Source organism: Bos indicus, chromosome 3 (genome assembly GCF_029378745.1).
Source record: "Bos indicus isolate NIAB-ARS_2022 breed Sahiwal x Tharparkar chromosome 3, NIAB-ARS_B.indTharparkar_mat_pri_1.0, whole genome shotgun sequence".
NCBI lineage: Eukaryota > Metazoa > Chordata > Mammalia > Artiodactyla > Bovidae > Bos > Bos indicus.
In genome coordinates, this window is record NC_091762.1 from 100,186,527 (window position 1) to 100,194,045 (window position 7,519).

The window sequence follows — 7,519 nt, forward strand, 5'->3', positions numbered from 1 at the left end:
AAAGCTCAACATTCAGAAAATGAAGATCATGGCATCTGGTCCCATCACTTCATGGGAAATAGATGGGGAAATAATGGAAACAATGAGAAACTTTATTTTGGGGGGCTCCAAAATCACTGTAGATAGTGACTGTGGCCATGAAATTAAAAGACGCTTGCTCATTGGAAGAAAAGCTATGACAAACCTAGACAGCATGTTAAAAAGCAGAGACATTACTTTGCCAAGCTATGGTTTTTCCAGTAGTCATGCATGGTTTTGAGAGTTGGAGTATAGAGAAAGCTGAGCACCAAAGAATTGATGCTTTTGAACTGTGGTGTTGGAGAAGACTCTTGAGAGTCCCTTGGACTGCTAGGAGATCAAACCAATCAATTCAAAAGGAAATCAGTCCTGAATATTCATTGGAAGGACTGATACTAAAGCTGAAACTCCATTAGTTTGGCCACTTGGTTTGAAGAACTTACTAGAAAAGACTCTGATGCTGGGAAAGATTGAAGGCGGGAGGAGAAGGGGATGACAGAGGATGAGATGGTTGGGTGACATCACCAAATCAATGGACATGAGTTTGAGCAAGCTCCAGGAGTGTTGATGGACAAGGAAGCCTAACATGCTGCAGTCCATGGGGTTGCAAAGAGTCAGACATAACTGAGTGACTGAGCTGAACTGAACTCACCAAGATAGTTGGAATAATCCTCCCACTCATTAGTCTATGAAATTACTGAGCCCATAAAAGCTAGCCACACCTCATTTCAAGGCTGCCACACTTATCCTCCTTCATGGCCCACATTCTGTCTATGAAGTGTATTTCTGAAGAAATCCACTTCTTAACTATCACTTTGTTTCTCACCGAATTCTTTCTGGGATGAGACATCAAGAACCTGAGCTTCATTAGGTCCTGAAACCAATACTGTGGGTTCCAGTCCCAGCCACATGGGTTAGAGTCCCAAACTGGGTTTTGACCTGGTTTGAGTCCCAGCACCTAGGTTCAAGACCCAGTCTGAGGTAAACAGTTTTAATTCTTTTAAAGGTTGTGCCCTGTCCCCTTTCCCTCCTGTTTCAATGTGATTCAAATGAGCCATGTCCACCTCTGAATTCCAGGGATGGGCATTAAGACCCTGGCATAGTCAATCATTGCGGGAATTGGTTTAGTGGTGGGCAATTCATCCAAGCGGGGCAATGAAAGCCTTTCACTGGAACAACTGGGAGGCAGAGGCCATCTCTCCTGTTAGGGAGTTGGGAATAGAGACAGTGAAGCTAAAGAATGCAGGCCTGGAACTGACTGGTGGCTTTTGCCAATCAAGGGAGAGTCCATGTAAGACAGAAGCCAAGACTAGTTAAGTGGTGCCAAGAAATGGGGAAGATATACTGAAGACTTTGAGCACTTGGATTCAGCTACCTTACTTTACATGAGGTAATGAATCCACCCCTCCCCACTTTAAAGCCACTTTGAACTAGTTCTCTGTTATATGCAATTGAAAAAGTCATATGGTTTTGCATGGTGTTCAGAAAAAAGTGCCAAATTGTTACAGAATCATAGGTTCTGAAATTTAAAGGATCTTTACAGTGTTCTTCATTCATGTTCTATAATATAAATCTTCCAAGTATTTGAATCAGGCCTTTGCTTGGGTAATTCCAAGGATGGGGTACTCACTACCTACAGAAGTAATCTGCCATTGAGATGGGAGATAGATGTGTTCCCTGTGGGCAGATACTCCAAGATAAGATAGTGGCATGAGCTGAGATAAAAGACAAAGGAGCAATTCAGTGTTGTGGAGCATTTTCCTCCAATTAAAAAAAAGAAAAAAGTAAAAGAGAAAAAAAAAAAAACCTAGTAAGAAGAACAGCAAAAAAAAAGAGACCACATATTTCTCATTCCTGAGGTCAAGAAGACCTTCCTGACTACACATGCACAGAATGTCTCCTCAGGGGCGAGAAAGGGAGGGGGCACCACCCCATAGTAGATGATGTCACACCTCTGTGCTAGAATCCATCTTGGCTAAGAGAGACTTGTACACATAGGCAAGGACACTGAGAAATATACCAGATACAGACTCAGACCCAGGCAAAGCACGATGACTGGCCAGAGGAAACAGAAGAAATACCTCATATGAGTGATTGAAACTACCACAAAGGCATGACTCTCTATCTGAACCCACCCACATCGGTCTCAGTTCAGTTCAGTCACTCAGTCGTGTTTGACACTTTGTGACTCCATGGACTGCAGCACGCCAGGCTTCCCTGTCCATCACCAACTCCTGGAGTCCACCCAAACCCGTGTCCATTGAGTCGGTGATGCCATCCAACCACCTCATCCTCTGTTGTCCCTTTCTCCTCCCGCCTTCAACCTTTCCCAGCATCAGGGTCTTTTCTAATGAGTCAGTTCTTCGCATCAGGTGGCCAAAGTATTGGAGCTTCAGCTTCAGCATCAGTCCTCCCAATGAATATTCAGGACTAATTTCCTTTTGGATTGACTGGTTTGATCTCCTAGCAGTCCAAGGGACTCTCAAGAGTCTTCTCCAACACCACAGTTCAAAAGCATCAATTCTTCGGTGCTCAGCTTTCTATATAGCCCAGCTCTCACAACCATGCATGACTACTGGAAAAACCATAGCTTTGACTAGACGGACCTTTGTTGGGAAAGTAATGTCTCTGCTTTTTAATATGCTGTCTAGGTTTGTCATAGCTTTATCTTCCAAGAAGCAAGTGTCTTTCATGGCTGCAGTCACCATCTACAGTGATTTTGGAGCCCCCCAAAATAAAGTCTGTCACTGTTTCCACTGTTTCCCCATCTATTTGCCATGAAGTGATGGGACCAGATGCCATAATCTTAGTTTTCTGAATGTCGAGTTTTAAGCCAATTTTTTCACACTCCTCTTTAACTTTCATGAAGAGGCTCTTTAGTTCTTCTTCACTTTCTGCCATAAGGGTGGTGTCATCTGCATATCCGGTGACATATTTATGCACACATAATTTTTCCCCCAATAAGGCCTTTATTTGTTTCACTACTACTTGTCTCTTTGTTGAAATTTATTTCTGCAAATCAGACAAGCCAAGATCTTGTCATTGACCCTCATGGTCTAGAGATAGGGTTCAGTGCTCTTATTGCTGGGGCCTGACTTTAGTCTCTGGCTGGGAAACTGAGATCCTGCTTCAAGCCACTGTAGGCTGAGGCCACCGAAGATCACCATCACTGGAGAGTCAAAATCAAAGGGAAGTTTTTTTTCTCATGAATTGGAAGAACTAAATTACTCCCTTTGACTGAAACTAAAACAAAAGATGGGAAGATTCTAATCGGATGACCCAAGTGAAACAGGAGGGAAGGGGGCAGAGGACAACTTTTGAAAGAATGACATATCCTGAAGACAAAACATAAACTGATTTGAATCAGATGGGTCCAAGATGGCAGACATGTCAGCTTCGACTAGACCTTGATCCTCAATCAGCAAGCTAAATGATACACCCAGAGGCACTATGACAGTTCCAAAGAAAGAAGTAAAAGAAAGTGTTAGTAGTTCAATCATGTCTAACTCCGCGTGTGACCCTATGGACTGTAGCCTGCCAGGCTCCTCTGTCCATGGGGTTCTCCAGGTAAGAATACTGAAGAGGGTAGCCATTCCCTTCTCCAGGGGATTTTCCCAACCCAGGGATCGAACCCAGGTCTCCTGCATTGCAGGCAGATTCTTTATCTTCTGAGCCACTAGAGAAGTCCATGACAGTTCTAAGGCACCATCAAAAGATCAAAAAGTTGGTGGTGGCCGAATTCCTGGAAATTTCCACCCCTTCCCCAAAATAGTTGAAATCATCCTCCCACTCACTAGCCTATGAAATTACCCAGCCCATAAAAACTAACCACGCTACATTTGGGGGCTGTCACCCTCACTCTCTGTGATGGCCCACACTCTGTGGAGTGTGTTTCTCAATATAGCTACTTCTTGCCTATCATTTTGTCGTTCACTGAATTTTTTCTGCGATGAGACATCAAGAACCTGAACTTCATTAGGTTCTGAAACTAGGTCTGTGATCTCTGTTGGAGGACTGTGGGTTTTGGCTGGGTTCAAGTCCCAAGCAAGGTTTTGGCCTAGTTTGAGTCCCAGCCTGTGGGTTCAAGTTCCAATCTAAGGTAAATGGTTTCACAAGTATTTTGGCCAAATCCATGGCTTTAGAAAGGAAGAGGTTAGGGACTTCCTTGAGGGCCAAGTGGTTAAGAATTTGCCTGCCGATGCAGGGGTCCCTGATTTGATCCCTGGTCCAGGAACTAAGACCCCATATGCTGTGGGGCAAGTAAGCCTATGGGCCAGAACTACTGAGCTGGCGTGCCCTAGAGCCCATGCTCTGCAACAAGAGAACCCACTGTAACAAAAAGCCTGTGTACCACGAGGGGAGAGTACTCCCCAGTCAGTGCAGCTGGAGAGTAGCCCACATGTGGCAATGCAGAGCCCATGTGCCATAACAAAGACCCAGCACAGTCAAAACAAAAAAGTAAAGAGGTTAAAGACACCTGAGGTTGGGGGCAGGAAGGAGCTTAAATGATGTGAATAAGATAAGGGGCATTTTGTTTGTTTGTTTTTGCTTTTGAGAATTTGAAGGGGCCAGGAAGAGAAGGCTGGAGAGAAAGAAGAGAAAGGAAAGTCAAATAATACGGCATAGTACCAGAAAGGCTTTTAAGAACAATAATTTCTAATACTAAATTTCAAAGGTCTTCTGCAGTTGTGCTAAGTTCTCTCTGTCCCATGAATCTTCAGTAAAGTTTGGTCACAAAGCATTGGAGCAAGCGATTGTTTTTGATGACAAAGGATTGAGGACCAGGTGCAGGACAAGGATAACACACAGGGGATGTGAGGCAATCCATAAGCTAAATTCAGACAGTGGAAGCAGGAATGCAGAGACAGGTTATTACGGCAATGTAATTGCCCTGGGGATTTCCAATAATGTTTGGGAATGTTTCCGGGAATTTGGGGGAATGAGGGTTTGACTAATATTATCTGTTCTTTTTTGTTTGTTTGTATGTTTGTTCTGCTTTTTTGACTATGCTAGTTGGCTGTGGAATTTTAGTTCCCTGACCAGGGATTAAACCTGGACCCTCAGCAATGAAAGCATGGGGTCCTAACCACTGGATGGCCAGGGAATTCCCTTATTTGGTTCTTAAGAGGTAGAGAGAACTCCAGCTAACAACTATGTACTCATATTAAGATGAAATCAGCCTCCTTAATGCTTCCTCTGTGATCAAAGGCATTTGTCTTTGAGGGCCATAAAGACCAAAGCTGTTTTCTTTGCCTCATAAGACTATAATTTTGTCATCTGGTTTTGGATTCAGAACTGGATTTGAATCTGGGCTTTGCCCCTGACCAGTGTGACTGAAATTTATAATCTAGTGGGGAGAGATTGAAAATATCCAAATAAATAAAATATGTAGGGACTTCCCTGGTGAAGATTCCATACTTCCACTGCAGGGGGGGCATAGTTCCCATCCCTGGTCAGGGAACTAAGATCCCACATGCCTCAGGGAGTGGCCAATAAGACAAAATAAAATAAAATATGTAATATGAGGGATAGAAATAAGTGATATGGTGGTAAAGCAAGTGAGAGGGAGATGAAATGCCAGGGAGTTAGTTATTTGCCACTTTTTATATGGTGGAGACAGGAAGCCTAATAATGTGATATTTGATAAAAGACCTGTAAGAAGGGAGGCAGCAAGCCTTGTTTATACTTGGGGGAAGAATGTTTCAGGTGAGGGTAGAACAAGTGTAAAGGCTCTGAGGAGGTAGTATGTAAGGTGTGTGTTTTTTGTTTTTAATTAATTTATTTTTTAACTGAAGGATAATTGCTTTACAGAATTTTGTTATTTTCTATCAAACCTCAACATTAATCAGCCACAGGTATACATATATCCCCTCCCTTGTGAACCTCCCTCCCATCTCTCTCCCCACCCCACCTCTCTAGGTTGATACAGAGTCCCTGTTTAAGTTTCTTGAGCCATACAACGAATTCCTGTTGGCTATCTATTTTACACATGGTAATGTAAGTTTCCATGTTACTCTTTCCATACATCTCACCCTTTCCTCCTCTCTCCCCATGTCCATAAGTCTATTCTCTGTCTGTTTCTCCATTCAGTTCAGTTCAGTTCAGTCGCTCAGTCGTATCCGACTCTTTGCGACCCCATGAATTGCAGCACACCAGGCCTCCCTATCCATCACCAACTCCCAGAGTTCACTCAGACTCATGTCCATCGAGTCAGTGATGCCATCCAGCCATCTCATCCTCTGCCATCCCCTTCTCCTCCTGCCCCCAATCCCTCCCAGCATCAGAGTCTTTTCCAATGAGTCAGCTCTTCGAGTGAGGTGGCCAAAGTACTGGAGTTTCAGCTTCAGCATCATTCCCTCCAAAGAAATCCCAGGGCTGATCTCCTTCAGAATGGACTGGTTGGATCTCCTTGCAGTCCAAGGGACTCTCAAGAGTCTTCTCCAACACCACAGTTCTATCTCCATTGCTGCCCTCTAAATAAATTCTTCAGTACCATTTTTCTAGATTCCATACATATGTGTTAGAATACAAAAAATATGGAATGCTTCACGAATTTGCATGTCATCCTTGCACAGCAGCCATGCTAATCTTCTCCGTATTATTCCAATTTTAGTATATGTGCTTCCGAAGTGAGCACTGTAAGATGTGTTTATAGACCAACAAAAAGGTTGGTGGCTGAAAAAAAGAATTTGCCCTCCCAGAGCCTCAATTTTTCATCTAAATAATTCAGATGAGAATTGTACCTATATAACAGAGTGGATATGATGAGTAAATGTGATGGGTAGCACAAGGCCCAGGCCTTATAAGTTGTTGTCATTAAGACAGTTACACCTTTGGCCTTGTTGACCATTCTTTTTTGGTAGTGATTAGTGGTTCCCCCTCTATCCCAGTTCTCTTCTTCTGATTCATGCTCTCATTAGCCTATAATCTGTCTATGGCAGTTTGTGCATCAATAACTAATGATTACCAGTGCCTACTGTATGCTGCACACTAGATGATAAGACTTTCTTAAGATGCCTATTGTCCCATGGGGGAGAGTACATCTGTATGTTAACATCAGTTTTAAAAAGCAGAGCAGGCCCTAGAGAATAACTAGCAAAGTGCTCTGGGAATTCAAAGGTGAGCTACGGAAAGCTTCATGGAGGAGGTGGCATTTGAGCTGAGTTTTGTCTCCTTATTTATGTATTTATTTTTGGCTGTTCTGGGTCTTTGTTGCTGCACAGGCTTTTTCTAATTGTGGCAAATTGTTGTTCAGTTGCTCACTTGTGTCGACTCTTTGTGACTCCAGGACACCAGGCTTCCCTGTCCTTCACTATCTCCTAGAGTTTGCTCAGACTCATGTCTATGAAGTCAGTGATGCCAGGCAACCATCTCTGGAGTGGTTTTGGAGCCCAAGAAAATAAAGTCTGTCACGTTTGCATTGTTTCCCCATATATTTGCCATGAAGTGATGGGACTGGATGCCATGATCTTCATTTTTTGAATGTTGAGTTTTAAGCCCT

The 7,519-nt window shown here is 43.3% G+C and overlaps 1 non-coding gene across 1 annotated transcript; it reads right to left on the minus strand.

The window, feature by feature from the left end:
• Positions 1 to 6,548: 6,548 nt before the first annotated feature.
• LOC139182340 (U6 spliceosomal RNA) lies at positions 6,549 to 6,655 on the minus strand. The gene has a single exon (XR_011566011.1). It is a non-coding gene; the product is annotated as a U6 spliceosomal RNA (small nuclear RNA).
• Positions 6,656 to 7,519: the final 864 nt, after the last annotated feature.